The sequence below is a fragment of the Vanessa cardui genome, chromosome 12 (genome assembly GCF_905220365.1).
Source record: "Vanessa cardui chromosome 12, ilVanCard2.1, whole genome shotgun sequence".
NCBI classification, from domain to species: Eukaryota; Metazoa; Arthropoda; class Insecta; order Lepidoptera; family Nymphalidae; genus Vanessa; species Vanessa cardui.
In genome coordinates, this window is record NC_061134.1 from 9250883 (window position 1) to 9271546 (window position 20664).

The window sequence follows — 20664 nt, forward strand, 5'->3', positions numbered from 1 at the left end:
TTAAAAAGCCGACATAATTAAAACTCTTTAAATGTTTCGAATTGCTTATTATAATGTATTCTATACCTACCACTAATTTTAGCGTTATTTTATACTTTAAATTATAATTTATACATTTATATTAATGATCATGTATTATTAATAAATGATCATTAAAAATCCTTTGAATGCAAAACAATGGTACTATGCTGTTGACCTTTGTGAAGATTCTTATGTAGCTAATCTTCGACGATGACTGAGCAAAATTTAATTGGTATTGTGATAAAAGAGTATTTTTCAATTAATTACCGGACAAATTCAATTTTGTTATCGATCTAAAATTCCCTGGAGTCCCTGCAGAGATGAACTCATCTCACCAGCCCTGTCTAGGTATGTTACGATGTTAATAACTTATTTTTCTTGAAAATAAACATCCAACGGGGTTTTTGTGAGTGAATTTGTATAATGTTGTATAATGGACAATACAAGTGTTTACAGTTTTGCTACTAATCGTCCCGTAACTGTTTTTAGTCAGTCGTTTTTTAGTCAGGGAGTCATTTGTATTTAGGCAATCTACGTATAGCTATGTGTTACGATATCTTTGTTTACCTTTCAGATCTTTACGTATACTTCACGAAATCGTAGACTTATAAAAATACAGAAATGGCACTGATTAATTATTATGTACAAAAAACTGTTAATCTTTTTTTTAATATGTAGGGATGAAATTTAACTGCTAACTTATTTAGCGCATTTTAATGAAAGCTTGTTTTTATTAAGGTTTTTTAGTTATAATTTTATTTATGTGTTCATTATAGTTACCATAAAAATAACAAAATTACACAGGCAACGAGTGGTATTCGATAAAACCAGAAGAAGTTTTATTTTCCAGCCCTGATATATGTAATAAAACTTTCTGCAAGTGTCGATCCCATGGGTCACGTTAATATAAACGTGTATAGCCAATAAAACATATTTTTGTTATGTGTCTGAATCTCAGTCAATCAAGTTTAATAGCTTTGGAGATTGGAATGATCTATCTTTATTTTTACTTTACTTCAATAGATTAGGTATGTGGTATGTAGATGTTTATAGACAAGTCATTGGAAAAAAAACTTATATGAATGTTATAAAATTTTACCTTTGACTTTAATATCAACATTTAATGTGGAAACTGTTACAGAATCCACTGTTGAAAATAATGACTACATTCACTAAAAATTGTGTGCCCCACGTTGGGCGCCATATATTGTAGTTAAGACAAATTTATTGAAAAATAAATAAATAAATTAATTATAAACGTTTTCATTGACGATTTTTATTTTTTTATTTTTAAAAATATGTGATATTTTGCTTACTTGTCGGAAATAATATAAATACCTTTTTTATAATAAAGTAAGCGTAGTCCATAGGTATAGCCTATTTAAGAAATATTTGTCGGAGAACGGGTGACAAAATAAATAGTAGAACCAATTTATAAGTAAACAATGTATATTCAAAACAATAACAATAAATTATACTTATTCTTAAACACTAATTACAATTAATTCGATGTACAGAATATTTAAGGATTAATTATTACAGAATAAATACAAAAATGCGCTCACCTGGGTTAATCACCAAATAAACAGTTCAGAGCACCGATTGTGCCGTGTTCAACACTGAACCACTTCTGATCTGTTGACATCTGTCGAGCCTTTTTTATAGCAACTTGTCATTTTGAGTCAATAGCACAACCGTATTATAAAATTGGAATTTGATTAAAAATTATTATCTCCCACATATTAATAATTATTGATATAACCATTGCAAAACTAACTTGGGAACTAAGATTTCATGTCCCTTGTACCTTTAGTTACACTGGCTCACTCACCCTTAAAAACGCAGCAATGCTCAAAGACGGTACTTCCCCAGACATATGTGCACGAAGACCTATAAGTACTATGTAACAAAATTAAAATAAGCATAAGAAATAAATGAAATTCGCATTACACATTTGTATTGTAAAATAACGTGACGTAATTACTTACGAAATGAATTTATACTGTAGCAAGATATTTCATGCCGCAGCTTTTTCTACTGATCTTTGTGAAGAAAAATTCATTTATTATTTCTTCTAAGGCTGTTGCAGTATTTGCTTTGAATTTATAATAGTCACCATAAATTATAACTTGATCTTGAGAAAAATGAAACAATCAATATGAATAAATTGAGATACTAATTATTAGTATATATGTCCCTATATTATACTATACATGATTTAATTTCGATAAAGTTGAAAGAATGTATTATTTCTTAATACTAATCAAATGAAGTCATTTATCTTTTTTTTGGTATCATTTGTTTTAAACTTAGAAGTGTTATCTAGTAAATAAATACTTTTTGAATACCGTTAATAATTATTACATTTTAATTTGGATTTAGTCTAAAATTTTATCCTGTAAATTTCTCATTACTGGGCTTAGGTCTACTTAGAAGAAGATCGAGTTTATTTTTCATAACTGATTTGTAGATGAACTATAAGTACAAATTAAGCAAATGATGTTTAAATGATGTTTGCTTGGGTTTCTAGGCCTTCTCAACTCTCATATTGTCATAATATAAATTCATAAATATGATTGAAACATTACTAGATAAGTTGAAAAAATAAGCAATTGTACCCGGCCCGACTTCACATACATAAGGGTCGATGTAAAACTTTCAAGTAGAAAACACAAAAAGAGCATAAAAAGGAAGGCTTTTTCCTTTTTTTCCACTATTCTCTTAACTCTTGAATTATTATAATTCAAAAACTGACTTAAAAATTAGAAAAATCTAGTGAACTAAACATATAAAAATGTATCTATGAAAGTACTAGACCGATTTTAATGAAACTTTCACTCTTCCCTGAGTTGAAGTGTACCTAAATTAGATTAAAAATGATCATCTCAATACGACTTTTAGTTTTCGAGGAATTCGTGGACAAACAAACAAATTAAGCACACGTGCTTGGAAGCCTAATGGAACATAATACTCATCCATCCATCAGCCCATTTCCGTCCACTGCTGGACATAGGCCTCTCCAATTGCACGCCATAATACTCAAATTTAGTTAAATTCTAACAAATGTTACATACATACATGGAACTGATAACTTCCTTTTCTTCGACATCGGTTAATAATGGAAACCGCATTAAAATCCTTAACGTAAACTTTTAGACGGCGGGAAGAGACTTTGTTTTATATTACGTAGAGATTCAAAGGCTGAAACACGCTAAATGCAGAGAGGATTTGGGAATCTGTTTCCGCTATTCTTTGGCAGTCGATCTGTTTTCGTATACCGGTTTACACTGACTTAATGTCACCGTTTCGTGTAATGTTGCCTTATCCAAGTTACTATTTTGGTGGTATACATTTTCTCATACTGGAAATTTCACTTTGTATGAGGTAGGTACTTAAAGTTAGTCCAGTAATTGATAAAGATTATTACGCAAAGTTACTATTTATGTTGTAAGCATAATTTGATGTAATAATTAATAATTATAATGTTTATGCCAACAAAAGAATTTGTAAACAGATCTAAATACACAATGAATTTAGCCACTTCTGTCAATTCGATATTCGAATTTCGAAATGATTCTTAAAAAAATATTAGTACTGTCTGAAGATACTATAAGTTTACCCTTTATTAATTTTCGTAATAGATGTATGACGTCATAACGGCAATGTGGAATGTAGGATGGTTTGTGAATGTGTTATTAAAGTCAAGGTCTTCACTTAATAGCCATGATCTGGGTTATTAGCTTCAAGTTAGTACGTCTGACATGTCATTAATGTGCCTAAAGCTTTTACGTTTCACTTATATATTCATGTTGTAAATTCGTAATGTACAGGAATCACATAGATGTGTGTGTAGCTAAATTATTTTTGTCTAGAACCATTTTACTTTGAATGGATATTGTATACAGTGTATTATACTCGTATAATTATACTTCAAAATCATTATATATATTTATTATATCAACATCGTGTGCAAAAATTTTATTAGATAATTTCAATCGTTTTTAATATAGTTCATAATAAGTATGACCTGTACATACTTATTGAACATTAAAAAAAGCCTGGTAAGTTTGGTACAATACTATGCATTTAAAAAAAAATTATCATTGAGGATTATGGCGTAAAGCACATTTTTAATCACAGGCTTAAAATTATGATTGTGGTTAAGTTCGAAGCGATCATTGTTTGAATAAAATCAACTCAATTATTAATTTACAAATTAATTTTTCCCTCATTACTTATTCATATTGAAATAATTGTTGCTCAAATTTTGTTAGTTAATGATTAATGATCATTGAAATTAATTTTATCAATCTGGTAATTTTGTTTTTATAACATTTTATTTCATGCCTATTATTTTGTACGAAATATAATCTTGCATTTCCAATTTTTGATGAAATTTTTTAAATTCTTTTTTATTAACTATTTTCAAAGTTCTTGCGTTTGTTGGAATAGTTTAGGTAATCCTTGATTATTCGAAAGCACTTCTATTTATGCGAGATACATACATATATAATATATATGTATTTCAGAGTAATTCTTGAAACTTATAACTTTTACTTAATACATAAAATTAACGCTGCTTAAGATTTAAAATTACAAGAAAATAACCTCAATCAGTCTTAGAGCAATATAAAGCGACATACAGATTGAATGAAAAATGTAGCTGCAAATTCAATACATTTCTTCAATTCGAAAATCAACTACGAACATGAGTTATAGCGTATGTTTGCCGAGTCACTGATGCGACGTCGGTTTATAAATAAAGCAAATAACACGTATTTTCTCAGTCATGTTATTCAGAAATATTGAATATTAGTTGCCGCCCGTGGCTTCGCTCGCGTATTAGGAATTGGTTGTCATGTTTTTTTTTTGTTTTTTTTTTTATGTTATAGGTAGGCGGACGAGCATATGGGCCACCTGATGGTAAGTGGTCACCATCACCCATAGACAATAACGCTGTAAGAAATATTAACTATTCCTTACATCGTCAATGCGCCACCAACCTTGGGAACTATACTTTTGTATCTGTAGTAGTGTAATTTATTCAGCCAATAAAGATTATTAGTATTATAATTATATCAAATTGCGTGTCGTGAAAGAGTCAGACATACAGAGTTACTTTCACATTTATAATATTAGTATATAAGTATAGATATAGATAAGAAGTTCACATTTTCAAATGATATAGCGCTTCGAAGTTCGAATATTTGCGATTGTATACAAGAAAGGTATCCCCGTGGTGAAAGGGCTTAGCGTGGGTGTAAGCCATTTATGATGACCGCGTAACCGTTCGCGTACTATAAATTGGAAGTCGTGCTGTACATTTTAAGTAGGCAACCTTAGATATTATAAGTTCAAGGCTAGAATTCTCCATTTAGGAAATAAAGGTACATGAAACAAAAACGTTCTGAAAACAAATTTAATTTTTCTTAGGAAATAGGATTCTAAAAATAATTACAAGCGATGAAAGAATTAAAAATAAAATACGACAGAATAATATTTAAAAGTTTATTCCGGTACCGGGAATCGAACCCGAGCCTCCTGGGTGAGAGCCAGGTATCCTAGCCACTAGACCATACCGGATTTGAAAGGTTGATCGAAATTACTCATATCTTTCGAATCATTGGTCTCTACGATTCTGTTTTTAGTTTCATTCATCGAACAATATATCTAGTTTACTTTTCATTTTACAGTAAGTATTCAGCATTCACAATAATTTGATCGCGATTTTCTTTCCTCGTAGCAAGCAATTTCTCTGTTCGAAAGTCGATGTTTTCACCGTTGCTAACATAGAACCATAATACCGAGTGATAGAACGAGTGAACCGCTAAAATTGAGTGACGTGTATGTTGATGGCTGATTTGCTGTAACCGCGATCGAAGATCGTTATCATTTCTACTTTGTGTAGCTTTCAGACTAACATTGCGTATCCTTCAAATCGAGTTTGCAATGAGTTAGAACGGTATGTTGGAGAATTGACCTCGAATCTAAGGAATTTTATTTCAAAGGCGAATATCGATTTTAAACATCGAATCAATTTTTATCGATCAAGTACATCTTAGCGTGAATGATTTTATTTTAGTACTATCGATTATATTATTATTTTATTGCAAAGTTTAGGTACCCAAATATTTTAGAAGAACATTAGGTAATTTACCTGTGCTGTTTTCAAATTTGTGGATGTAATAAAAAAGAGGCATAGTATAACAGTTATGTTATTATGGTGGTAGGCTTCTGGGTCAAAGTGCCTAGGTAGATCCACTCATCAGATATTCTACCGCCAAACAGCAATACTTAGTATTGATGCGTCTCAATTTGGAGGGTGAATGCACCAGTATTATAAGCACAAGGGACATAACATCTTTGTTCCAAAGGTTGGTAGCGCATTGGCGTATCGGCGTATTGGCGCACATAAAATCGTTTAATTAAAGCGTTCACTCGACAGTAGCTCTAAATTAAATATAAATAGAGTCTATATTATATAAAACGATTCGATGGGATGTGTTAACATCATAAAGGATTTCACGGTAAACGCTGTCGTGTTGCATGAACGGATGACAGGGCGATATCTAGTGCGGGGCAGCGTGTGAGTACACAATACGAGTACACACACGAAATTGAGATCAATATTGCAGCAGCAGATAATTATAAGTGATATAAACTAATGTTCGTTATTTTTACATGTTTACATTCGATTTTCAAAAACTTATACATCTGTAATAATATTATAAATGCGAAAGTAACTCTTCTGAAACGTCTTAACGTCTATGCTTCTGTCACTTCTAAACTACTCAACTGAATTTGGTAATCGCCATCTCAGACTACCGGGTTTTAAAGAAAGACATTTGTAGGTATACTTATTTATGCTACTACTTGATGACTTGATGATCCCTAAAAAGCAAGCCAGCCGTGGGCACCGACGCCTATGTTTCATTGCATTTCATGCAATAAATGTTAATTATTATCTCTACAATTTTGGATTATGTTAATTCATTGATTAGAAATATGAAAGATATCTTCTTTTTTCAGGTTTGACCAGAAAAATAGAATTTGTGCCAATACTCATGTAAAATTTTGATTTCGAAAATAAAGAGTTGTATTTAACGTTTGGAACCATACCTGGCATTATTTGTATCACCCATTAAAACTTTTTTTTTTATTACATATAATTAAAACAACATACATTGATTTAAAATATGTCTGTAGTTCAGTAAGTAGTAATGTATAATATTTCGAAGTACTAGAACGAACTTACGTGTATAATATAATTACAATTCGACGAAAAAAGCAATCCTCTTCATGTGTTAGCTGGAAATGCTTATGAAACTTAATAAGTATCGTGTTAGTAAATTAGTGAAGTATATTTATTTTTTTGTGTGGTTAATGAATTGACAACGAAAACATACTTAATTTAAGGGATTTGTTTGAAAAACATTCATGCGTTTGTCTTATAGCCAAGACGGAAATTTTAATTAACATTCGTTCTCATTAAATGCCTTAATAAATTAGAAACCGCCCAAACAGCAAGTTTGCTATATGTTATTTTGTGTGACAAAATACTTTAATATTTAAAAAAATAATATCTTTCTAAAAAAAATATACTGTTGAATTTTTAATAATATTATACATTCGATATCTTTCTTTGGTTACCGTTATTACATAAATGAATAATCTAAATCAAAGATTAACAGTCAAGCAGATGATAAAAAAATCGTGAGAATACCTGCCTACATATTGGATGGACACAATATCCGACTTTGTTAATGTATTTATATAGTTAGTGTATTTATATAAATATTTGAAGTTGTCAATTTCGCACGTTATATCAAAAGCCATCGGAATCCTTGATGTATCAATTCTGAAAGCGGATAGGGTTTAGAAAGTTGTTAAGACGGCAAGCGTAGCACTTGAGAATTCAGAGCACGTAGCACCACACATCGTCTTACAAATTAAGACTTGACTTCCGAGGGAAATTTAAAACGTTTTGCCATTAAAGTGTTCACTATTACTCGACTTAACTGAAAAAAAAATTAAGTATTTTTATAAAAAGTGCAACTCCTGTAATTACGTTTTTTTTATTTATTCACTTGGTGGTAGGGCTTTGTGCAAGGTCGTCTGGGTAGGTACCACCCACTCATCAGTTATTCTACCGCCAAATAACAGTACTCATTATTGTTGTGTTCCGGTTTGAGTCAGTCAGTGTAACTACAGGCACAAGGGACATAACATCTTAGTTCCGAAGTTTGGTGGCACATTGACGATGTAAGGATAGTTAATATTTCTTACAGCGTCATTGTCTATGGGTGATGGTGACCACTTACCATCAGGTGGCCCATATGCTCGTCCGCTATCCTATACCATAAAAAAAAAGAAATTTGTTTTTCTTAGTTATTAAAGAAAAAGCCGCGATGACTCGTTGTTGTGTTATCTCCTCCAATCCAATGCGGATTGGGATACATGTGACAGAATTTCATCGAAAGTAATAGGAAGTAGTTTATATACGAAACAATTTATAAACACAAATAAAACACGTAGAAATTTTGTGGTGCTTGCTTGGGTTTGAATCCGCATTTATCGATTAAGTAGCACTTGGCTTAAAATTATTTCTAGCTATTGGATGACTATTTGAACTAAGAGATACACGATATCTAAAATCATGAAAAAAGTATCTTTATTCTGGAAACAACAAATCAATAAGATTTGTTTTTTGTGAACATGTTAAATAAAAAATAGATTTTAGATTTAACAACCAGCAAAATATAACACAGTTACAATATACATACGCACAATTTAAATTACTTATTAAGCATAAGTAATCAAATCTAAATTTTATATATAACCTTATGTAAATAATCGTCTCATCGTTTTTTGAAAATTTATACTTCGTAATGATTAGAAAGCTTCAGATATCATTCCATTCGATTAATTTATGAAATCAATTTTAGTGATGTACATATAATAATTACATTTTAGAGTTGTGTTATAGTTTTTTCAAAAAAAAAACTCGATTTTGTCATATGATTTACCGTCCGAATTGTTCAATTATTTGAACGCGAAACACTAAGCACTAGCGCACACTGGTAACTTTTGTCACGGTGACTGTTTCGTCACTCTTGTCAAATCCGTGAATATGTACAGATGCAGACACAAATGTCACCCAATTGTCACGTCGTAAAGTGCGCGCACCTCCATACATATTACACAACAAGAGTGACGAAACAGTCACCGTGACAAAAGTTACCAGTGCACGCTAGTTCTAAAACAATTACCACTAGCAAATTTACAAAATCATTTTATTGATTACTAATCTCTATGAAACAGGAACGAGTCGCACCGAAACAATACGCTATCGGACAAATTACAATAACGTAACGCGTAGAGTAAAATTATAGGTCAAAAGTCGCGTGTCCTTTGAAATGTTATAAAAAAGAGCCGAATTCGTCAGAATCGATACGGTGAATAAATAATTAAGCAACTAGAAAACTATGTGGGTGATATCAGTTTGTTATTCTCGTATATGACTCAAGTTTGTATTTCACCTTGCTTCGATGTTAAAATAATAACCATATATATGTTGTATTCAAACTGTAGAGCTTGTCTATACTAAAACGTGATGAAAGAGTCGAGATGGCCCAGTGATTAGAACGCGTGCATCTTAATCGATGATTTCGGGTCCAAACCCAGGCAAGCAGCACTTTTTTGTTTATTATTCATCTCGTGCTCGGCGGTGAAGGAAAAACATGCATGTGTCTAATTTCATCGAAATTCTGCCACATGTGCATTCCACCAACCTGCATTGGAACAGCGTGGTTGAATATGTTCGAAACCCTCTCTTTAATTGGAGAGGAGGCCTTAGCCCAGCAGTGGGTAATTTACAGGCTGTTACTTTACTTTTATACTAAAACGGTATCTTCAGTGATATCTATATATAGATATAATGATCCAATTCCAAATATATTTTTCACTGGTAGAAAGCTATTATATCTCAGCTCTGCAAGGTATACGTCAAAATAAATTGCACCAGTCTAAAGCTGGGTTGTTATCCTGTAATAAAAATGGGAGACACATCTTATACCAATGTGAAATTATGAAAGTGGTATTATGCGAGAATGTCTACAATAACCCTTCATCAGGCAAGCAGAAACCAAAAACATCTGTTTTTCATGACTTAAATATATATTCTTGGGTCATGATTCGGAACGTTAACATTTGACATTTAAAAGAATGGGGCTACTAGTAAAATAATTCTATATATATGTAAGATTATTTTTGTGTAAAAAACACTACCTAAAGGTAGACATTTTAAAATATTAATCAATCAATCAAAATATACTTTATTCATGTAGGCATTTACAAGCACTTTTGAATCGTCGTTTAACTATTTTAAGTGAAGCTACCACCGGTTCGAAAAGTGGGTTCTACCGAGGAGAACCGGCAATCAACTCAGTAGTTATTCTTTAGTTTATTTGGAAATATTGCTAGTTCCAAATAGTTCCATGTTATCGATTAGGAGATAAATATAGCATTTCGGTTTTTAAAATATAGTGAGTGATACATTAATTTAGTAACAAAATAACACTGCTGATTGGTAATTAATATAAAAATATTTATTCTTAAATCTGTTAAAGTATTAGTTAATTTAAAAAGTTTCAATATGACAAATAATGACCGTACGTATAATGTAGTATAATGTGTTTATAGTTGGTATTTTATCGTCATAATTAGTATCAAGTTTGGGTCCAACGTTGGACCAATTGGGTTCGCTTTTATTAAAATGAAATTCAAAATATTCTTTATTCAAGTAGACTCGTAAAAGCAACTTTGAATCGTTATGTTACAGAGTTGAATTGAATGTACCACTACCAGTTCGGAAAATATTCTATCGAGAAGAACCTGTAAGAAACTAATTTCCCATACACGACCAGATATTCAACAGTAATAAGAGTTCAACGCTATTGTAAGATGCCTTATTTCTTCGAATATCAGCGAGCAAGAGGTTATTATACACAAGAGACGTATCTCAGGGATTACGGTTGGCAGAACATTGGCATATTAGAGGTTTATTGAATAATCGTATCACTTATATTTAGAGATACAAAGGACTAAATGGAGATTGATATAAATGAATAAATAATAATTTAATTCGATTTTACGTTTATTTTTAATTCATAAAGACGTAGGCAGGGCGTGTGTTTAATTAATATTAATGTACTGGCCGCTATTTTCGCTCGTGATAATAAACGTTAATCAAGAGTTGTGGTAATTAAGATAACGCATGTTCTAGCGTTGCTGGTATGAAATAAAAATGTTAAAAATTAATTTTTACTTTGATTAAAACTTGCGAAATGTATATGCGGTCGGTGGGTAAATGTGTGATTGCTTGGTTGAATGTTTTATCTTATAAGTCTGGATAAAGATCCTGCGTTTTAACAAAACGTATGGTATTGCTAAATTCGAAATTGGAATCAATGTAAATTAAAATATATACATCAGTTATTTTTTTTTTATAAATATGAGACAACATCACATACATTACTCTGATCCCAATGTAAGTAGCTAAAGCACTTCTGTTATGGAAAATCAAAAGTAACGACGGTACCACAAACACCCAGACCCAAGACGACATAATCTAATGATAATCTACATCGAGTCAGCCGGGAATCGAACCCAGGACCTCGGAGTGGCGTACCCATGAATACCGGAGTACACACCACTCGACCACGGAGGTCGTTATTAAATATCAAAATTAAAATACGCAAGTTTAGACAAGTTATGACGTCATATATTTGACATTAAAATTGGTAGTAGGTCTTTACACAAATCCATCGGAGTAGGTACCACCTACGCATCACAATTATATCACTATCAATACTTAATAATTTATACTGTCGTGTTCCTATATTAAGGGTGAGTATGTAAGTGTTAGTACATAAGAAAGATAGCATCTTAGTTCTCTAGGTTATATTTCTTAATAACTGGGTAAGCATTGAGGATTCAGTATTCATCAAACAATTTTCAAGCGATCATGATTTGTAAAGTAAATATTTTAACTCTTGATATGAACTTTAATATTGAAATCAAATTTCTTTATCCGAAATAGAAGCATTACACTTATTTATTGATGGTCTAATTATTCAAACCAGAGAAAAACAGCGGAAACAACTCAACAGAAATTTATGTTGTCAAAGCGTGTTATTCCTTAAATATTTAAAATAATCTAAGTGAGATTATCGCGTATTACAAAATAGACACTATACGTTACACTATAAGGCTCAAATTTGAAAATCGAATGAAAAAGGAATTGTGTTTCGCCAATCTATGCTGGAAGCACAAAGATACTGTAACAACAATAATAATATTTGATACGATACAACCTATTTATTACTCTTTAGTAAGTGCGCCATTGCCTCGCTTATATAAATACTAGAATTCTTGTTATTATTTCAATTAGTTGTTTATATTATGAATACGTCTAGACATTAATGACTACATATATTGCTAATATCGTGTTTCTTAGAATACTATATTATAATATACTGAAATGTGCGCGATGCACACACATAATACGATATACGAGGTAACGGGAAGCGTATAACTTGGAAATACTGATTATTTGTACGGACGTACTCGTACGATAGAATTAGTCATTATATTATATAATTGGAAGCTAAGTGTAATCTAAGTAATTTATAGTAAATATTGTAATATATAAAATCCTGTGATCTGAAGACGATTTAAATCACTATTTCCAATTGTATTTTAAATTCTTAAATTTTATTATTTAATAGATGTTAGACAATAGATTTCTCTCAATTGACAATAATTCATTTATTTTTAACCGACTTCAAAAAAAGGAGGAGGTTCTCAATTCGTCGGGGCCTTTTTTTTTTTTTTTTTTTTTATTTTTTATGTATGTTACCGAATTACTCGAAGATGGCTGGGCCGATTTTGACAATTCTTTTTTTGTTTGAAAGGGCATGTTTTACAGGTGGTCCCATTGTCAGGAGATCAGGATCTGATGATAGGATCCTGGAGAAATCGAGGGAACTCCCCAAATTTTATAGGCACACCTATAGTGATTTCGGTTTTATTCAAAGTGCCTTGGTCATATGCTCACGAAAAGTGACATTTGATGAAGTGGAACTGATGATGAAGACCACAACTAGTAATCAGAACCTATTAGTAAGTAACTATTTTACGGGTTTAGTTCTATTTCTTTAAGATAGTCGTCAAGCAATTGATGTTAGTAAACATGCCTATGATGAAGCCTAGCTGATGGTGGACTACCAGGAGAACTCCTCAATGATTAACGGCATTAAAGTGAATGGCAAACACTACCAATAGTAATTATAAATAACAAAACAACACTGAAAAGCAGTAAATAAATTTTTATAAATAAAAAAAAACCGCCTTCAAAAATGAACTAAAAAGAAAAAAATAATCAGTTACATCCATATCCAATTTACGATTTTTTAATCACCTTTTGAAGGCGGTGCCAACAAAGTAAATAAATTCCTATATTGAAATCATTTATTTGTATCGATAGTAAGGTTTGTCTAATGGTGTCATCTATACAATAAATAGATTTAGTTTTTGTATGTATGTATTATGTACCTATATGCATATATAGCAATGTTGGCACCGACTTTGAGAGGTGATTAAAAAATCGTAAATTGGATATGGATGTAACTGATTATTTTTTTCTTTTTAGTTCATTTTTTAAGGCGGTTTTTTTTTATTTATAAAAATTTATAACACACAACGAATGATTTCATTTTGTTTTAAAAATGTATTCACTTAAATTTTTATTTGACGTAGCAAGTCGATTTTTTTAACATATCTTGAATTTCAAACCCTTCATGACATTAAAAAAATATGAGGTAAATTTTTTTAAGAATTAATCGGATTGAATAAATATTTTTATGAACATGTTATATCACACCAATTCTTTTATTTGTTTTATGATTGAAGATTAGTGAATAAATAGGGGGGGAAATGTAAACAGAAGAGGTTTATATAATATTTATATTGCCTAGTGCAATATAAATATTATATATACTGCTAGCACCTGGGTAGAAGATTGATGTTCTTTATGCACATAATGAGACTAAAGCACATATAAAAAAAAACTTAAGTCTGCATTGCATACTCTGATAATTTCTGTCGTAATCTGACAAGAACGATACATTACAACGATTACACGGTATTGCCTAAGCACGGAATTAAAAATAAAAAATGCGTATTTCTAAACTTCGGATTACTACTGAAAAATTTTCAAAATATATTGAACCGACTTGGAAAAGTGAGCTGGCTGTTTAATAAGATATGCTATGTATAGTTCCTATAACAAATATTTCATATAACGCTACGGGTAAGTCCATTCCATATATAGGCTGTGTATTAGTTGATTGCTATTGATTTTCTAACTTGTTTATACGTCTAAATGTGAACTGGTCGGTACGTTCATGTAAAATTGATGGATTAGTAAAGCGTAGACATCATATTATATAGTGTATATATATGTACGAGCCTTTAAGTCCTGTGCTTTGTGTGTGTGTAAAATAATAATAGCATCTTCATTCTATCTGCTGCATACTACACAGGACAAGTGGATCTTAAGCGAAGTTAGTGGAGTTAAATCCTGATAGGCTTGAGTTTTCATGTTCTTAATTTGAGTTTGAATTAATCGTGCTCGGGGCATGAGTATTAAAATAACATTACTCACTAATATACCTCATATTACAAACGTAAATTTACAAACCTTTTGTACACCAAAGTTTAAAATTACAGGGCGTGACATTGGCTCCCTATATTTTAATGTGTGTTGTAAAATAATGATACAATAGTTCGATTCGATTAGTTTTACACTATGGCAAATATAATTTTTACCGATTAAATCTAAATTAAATTTTATACGTAAAATAGATTAAAAAAAAACATATAAATATGAAAATTGAAATACGCAACTGTAAAGAAATTATGACGTCATATACTTGACATTAAAATTGGTAGTAGGTCTTTACACAAATCCATCGGAGTAGGTACCACCTACGCATCACAATTATATCAACACGTAATACTTAATATTGTCGTATTCCTATACCAACGGTGAGTGTGATTCACCAGTGATTTTATATATATAAATTTAAAGCGTGTTGTTTTTTTTTTTTTCTAACATTACTGAGCACTGATTGCTGACTTGCCACCAGGTAGTTCATTTATCATCTCTTAATCAATTAAAATAGTAAATACTTACATACAATACGTTCCTCATACATTAACGAAATGCTCAATGCTAATACATAATCGTGAAACCATATAAGTTACAGATTTTAATAAAAAATAAATGAATGGCGTTTAAAGAGATTACCGTATTCATTCGAATTGAAATTATTTTATAACCATAGTAATATTTAATAACATTTCTGACACGAATTAAGTTGTAAAGCAAAAACCAGCCTTTTCGTTTAATTGAAAAGGGTTTAGTTGCTTAATTACGTGAGTGAATAAAACTTAGCAGCTGTGTCGAGTTCACTCAAAATATACTAACGAAACGAATTTATTTCAATTTAAATATATTTAATTGCTTTATTGAAAAGTTACACATTTCTTGAAGGTTGATTTGGAGAATTTTAAGCAATGATTGAATGACCATAATAGGTGTGGTATAGGGAAATGTTCCAACTCACAGAATTACTAATAAGAATTCTTAAGATTGTAATAAGAAAAGTATTTATAATAATATGCACAGCATGGTTGTTGTATGCATATATAAATTAACAGGATAATAGTGTACCGTAAAAGTGGTTTTCAGTGGTTTTAACAACTTTAATAGCGCTTCTCTGGGTTGGTTTCTTCACAACACGGTCCAATTTATCCTCCGTAATTCCTTTCATAAAGTTCTGAAAATAATTTTAATATATAATTTAGCTACACAAGAAAGGGACAAAAGAAAAGGAAAAGACAAATATATGCACACATTTTTAAATTAGTAAAAAGCTCTAATATTGTTTGAATAAGTTTTCATAAAGTAACAGCCTGTAAATTTCCCACTACTGGGCTAATGGCCTCCTCTCCCATTAAGGAGAGGGCTTGGAACATATTCCACCACGCTGTTTCATTGCGGGTTGGTGGAATGCACATGTGGCAGAATTTCAATGAAATTAGACACATGCAGGTTTCCTCACGATGTTTTCCTTCACCGCCGAGCACGAGATGAATTATAAACACAAATTAACACATATATATAGCGGTGCTTGCCTGGGTTCGAACCCGAAATCATTGGTTAAGATGTGTTCTAACCACTGGGTCATCTCGGCTCTCGTTTTCATAGCGTGTTTTAAAATTTCATATCAATTTATTCCGAGGGCACTATATGAATAAAAACATGAATGAAATGAAATTTGTAAGAGATAGAAGACGTTTTATTTATCGGTTTTATGTTATATATAGGCTGAGTAAAAACATCATATGAAAATGTATCTACATTTACTTATTAACATTAAGGCCTTAAATTTATACAGATAAAAATTAATAGTTACTGTTTAATTCATTAGCGCGTAGGATAGTGGAGGCAGTAAGGCGAAATGTTTTAATGAAGGTTTCTGCACAACTTCTCCAATGGTAAATTATTAAAGTATTATTGTTATTTTAATTATTTAATCATGCTTATATTATAAGTAATATTATTTGACCACCTTTTGCTACAAATGAATACTACCTGAGATCCTGGCAACTATTTTTCGCTATCGATGCTAGCGTTATACCACGCGTACATATTATACGATCATTCTTTAATGGAATTGAATTATGTAATTATTGAAATTGTTTTGCTGCATTATTATAGGAATTAATTTATTTGTAAAATTTAAAAACTGAATACTGACCACATTATAAGAGTCTGATACGTTTGATACCTCAAAACCAAGGCTTACCACTTGGGAGTAGTTAGAGTCAATGGGATTTACAGTAAAGTAAAATAAAGCTGTAAATTTCGAACTGCCTGTTTATGGAACCCTTTTCTCATTGGTATATATTAAACTTATTCCAACAGGCTGTGTGGATGTGGAAACACGGGTGGTAGATTTTCATTAAAAACATGTAGGTTTCCTCACGATATTTTCGGAATGAATTATAAACACAAATTAAGTACATGAATATTCAGTGATGTTTGCCTGGGTTTGAACTCGCGATCATCGGTTAAATTACACGTGTTCTAACCACTGGGCCATCTCGGTTCTTTTATATGTATCATTGAAATTCAATAAATCCACTAGATAGTTTCTCGTCCAGTATGAAATCTAACACCATTAAAACGTGCTCTCGTCTCACTAATTACACATCTTAAATTAAATCCACCCGATACACGTGTACAAGTGTTAGTGATAATTACAGTATACTATTGTCCATGTGTGTTGTGCTTAAGTGTCTCCGTAAACTTAGTGAAGTGTGTCTATATATCTTATAGCTGTCTCTGTCTAGAGCTTTGTTGTCTTGAAGAAAAAGAGGAACCTTATCTCTCTCTATCTTTTTCTTTTGTTTTTTCTTTCATCCTTGTCGTTTTTTCCATTAGTTGCAGTCCGTTTTCAAAAAAGACATTATTATAGTGATAAGATTATTAATATGCTCATGTTATCTGACGACCTCTGTGGTCGAGTAGTGTGTACGCCGGTTTTCATAGGTACGTCATTCCGAGGTCTCGGGTTCGATTCCCGACTGAGTAGATGTAAAAAAATCATTAGTTTTCTATGTTGTCTTGGGTTTGGATGTTTGTTGTTGCTAATTCTGATTTTCCATAACACAAGTGCTTTAGCTACTTACATTGGAATCAGAGTAATATATGTGATGTTCTCCAATATTTATGTTATGATTTTTCTAAAATGTTGAAAATCCAGCACTTCCCTTACCTCTAGCAAAACTAAATGTAAAGCCTCACTCGCGGCTTACCGGGAAACATACGAACCCTCTTTACGGGAGTCGGACTCGCATTATATCGATTTTTTATTTATAGCACGAAGATAGCCGATTAAATCGCACCTGTTTTAAAATTGTCACATCTGAACATAAAGAATTCGAACGTTCGAATCGTTTTTTTCATAAAATATTGTTGATTGATTCTTGATGACAAAAGACTATCGAATATTCAAACGGTCGATTGTCTTTTGTTTAAAATCCTAGTCGAGTCAACTAACATTTTATAGAGTTTCTCTACCGATAATTGCTCTGTATTAGCCCAGTGTTCCTATTGATAATCCTTTTAGAAAGTACGTGAAGCTATTGGTTGTGCGTCTTAATGCATCTACGATATTCCATAAGAGTGAAGAAATAGTTTCATGTGTCATGTCATGTTATATTGGTCGAGTGTGCACTCAAGAACACACGCCCAATATAATATGACCTATTTAGTTGGCCCTAAATATCTAAAGCTGGGAATGAGGATAGGAAGAGAGTAGTATTATTAGTTTTAGGTTAGCCCATATATAAAACTAATTCTGATTCAAATGTAACTATTGATCTAATTTGTTAGATAACCAATAGAACGATACAAGCAATTGAATTGCAAACAGACCTTGCTCAGAGCTATATATAAGGGTAATATTTCTTTGACCAAAGGATTGATAGTTTTGCGAAATTGGAAATGCATACGACGCTTAAAATTAATGTTATTTGGTATTATTTTGCGACGTGGTCGATTTAAAATTCGAATTTCATTTGTTTTATATCTTAGTAATAAAAAATATATATATTTTAAAATTCGAATTTCAGTTGTTTTATATTTTAGTAATACAAAAAAAGTATATTTGTTGTAGAAATTAAGCGACGGATAAGATATGACAAAGATAATACAAACTTATAATAGGGCAGATTACACAGATAATTAAATTTTAAAATTTATAATGAGTTCAAGTTGTTGCTTCCGTCAGAAAGTTGTTCTTTGAGAATAGTTACAACATTTTTTTTTTTTCTATCGACAACAATATTGATGTGATATTATATTATGCCATTATTATTTATTCTTAAAATCTATAAACACGAATAAATGTTATAAGAAAATTATTCAAAATAAACTTTATTCATGTAGGCTTTTACAAGCACTTTTGAATCGTCATTTAACAATTAAGTGAAGCTACCACCGGTTCGGAAAGTAGGTTCTACCGAGAAGAACCGGCAAGACACTCAGTAGTTACTCTTTTTCAACATTTACAAAATACAGTCATATTAGTTAAATACAATTATATATGTATGTATATCCTACCTGGAAATGAACAGGTATTAATTCCACGCTTTTTTATCATTATTTTAAAAATGTATTTTTTACAAACAATTTGTTAACGTAATACCTAATATTATAATACTTCATACAATTTAACTCATTGTAAGTTTACATATATATGTATATGTGTACATGAATATTAGCCGTCCCCGCATTATAGAAACTACTAATATTTTATTATTTACCCCTCCAATTAAGCCTTAAGTCAAAAGGGTCAGGTTCGAACCTGCGACTCTTTATATCGCTAGGAAGTCAAAAAACCGTAGCGGTATTGACGCTCATTTATTAAAGATTAACCTCACAAAAAAACACAAAAATAATACTCATGTGCGTATAATTTATTAATTTCATATTCATTAAAAATTAATAAGATATTTTTAATGAAGATAGCTTATTACTACAGCGAATTTACAATTCCTTGATTATCTTAGAATATTCAACTACTTTAATATGTATCTCAGATATAACGAACAATTTCCTCGCAGATTAATTATGCAAGATAATGAGTGAGGCAAAGGAAAGTTTGTATTAAAATAATGTTCGCCGAAATGTTTTGAGCGGAGTTTGTTTACTTCATTTTGACATGTGGAATGTTATAGAACTTGTGTTGAATTTAAATAAGCGTAACATTTACAAGGCATTAAGAATATATTTCATGTAAGTTAAAATTTGAGCGTATGTATTTTGATATAGTGTATGAGAGTTTATTTCAAATTATTTTACGAAAGGTTGACTGGCAGATAGCAACAGCAACAGCAGCCTGTAAATTCACACTGCTAGGCTAAAGGCCTCCTCTCCCTTTGAAGAAAGTTTGGAACATATTCCACCACGCTGTTCCAATGCGGGTTGGTGGAATACACATGTGGCAGAATTTCTATGAAGCAATGAACCGAGTTTGATGAAATTTGGTGTGAACCAAACACGACCTCTATGGAATGACATAGGCCTCTTTTTATTCCTAACACATACCAACTCACCCCCTAAAATGCGAGGTAAGCCGCGGCCGGCAACTAATACTTGGATGGACATCCATATACCTGAAGTTAGTGAACTTCAGGTATATGGATGTTACTTCAAGATATGGTTTGTAGAAACACTACCCTAAAACGAAGCACTTTTAAACACGTATTTGTTGTCTTGTAAATCAATAAATTAGCCGAAACCTATGTGACGTAACTACGAGATCAGTTGGCACTTATTTGGTTATGCTAGTAGTACTTTAATGTATAGTAAATCTACCCATTTTAAACATTGTTATTCTTTACTATTTTCTCTTGTAAAAAAATCTTACAAAAGTGACTAAATTATACAGATTGATTTCTTGCGCTTAATATAGATATGAATTTTTATTTATAAGTTAATCAATAAGT

General features: G+C 31.2%; 1 protein-coding gene and 1 non-coding gene across 4 annotated transcripts in view; one reads left to right on the forward strand and one right to left on the reverse strand.

The window, feature by feature from the left end:
- LOC124534123 overlaps positions 1 to 20664 on the forward strand; it is a 183625-nt gene that overhangs the window by 16108 nt on the left and 146853 nt on the right. The window lies entirely within an intron of this gene.
- Positions 5533 to 5604, reverse strand: Trnae-cuc. Its single transcript has one exon. It is a non-coding gene; the product is annotated as a tRNA-Glu (tRNA).